This window comes from Protopterus annectens, chromosome 5.part0 (assembly GCF_019279795.1).
Source record: "Protopterus annectens isolate FY-2018-M chromosome 5.part0, PAN1.0, whole genome shotgun sequence".
Classification (NCBI taxonomy): domain Eukaryota; kingdom Metazoa; phylum Chordata; order Ceratodontiformes; family Protopteridae; genus Protopterus; species Protopterus annectens.
In genome coordinates this window covers 757,518,077-757,518,577 of record NC_056735.1, presented here as the reverse complement: position 1 = coordinate 757,518,577, position 501 = coordinate 757,518,077, and positions in this window count along the sequence as shown.

Sequence of the window (501 nt, the reverse complement as noted above, 5' to 3'; positions counted from 1 at the left end):
TTGAAGAGGGCCAGTGAGGTGCTCTGCTTGACATGTATGGGAAGTCTATTCTATAGCATGAGCAGTCTCTGGGTTATGAACCTGTCCCTGCAGCATATGGGAAGTAATACTCAGTACAGTAAGCCAGTTGAATGTATGTGCACACCTTTACACTGGTATGTTGTGTAAATACCTGCTGAGATGATTACAGCATCCATTTGTCTTGGCTTGTACTCTAACGTCATATCACATCTTCATTTGGCAATGGTTGCTCACCCTCCATGAAACAGCTTTGTTTCTTTTAAAATAGAATTTTACAGGTTAGGGGTCACATTTGAGGTGAGAAACATTTTGACAGGACTTTCTGTGATCTCATTGGCATACAGCACACAGACCTGGGATTCCAACAGGGGTGTGCACACTTTGATATCCAGTGTATATGGGTGTTGATATAGTTTTTAGTGGTAGGCATAGACAGTGGGTTATAACACAGTTGTACACTTTTCTGATTATGTGATACAC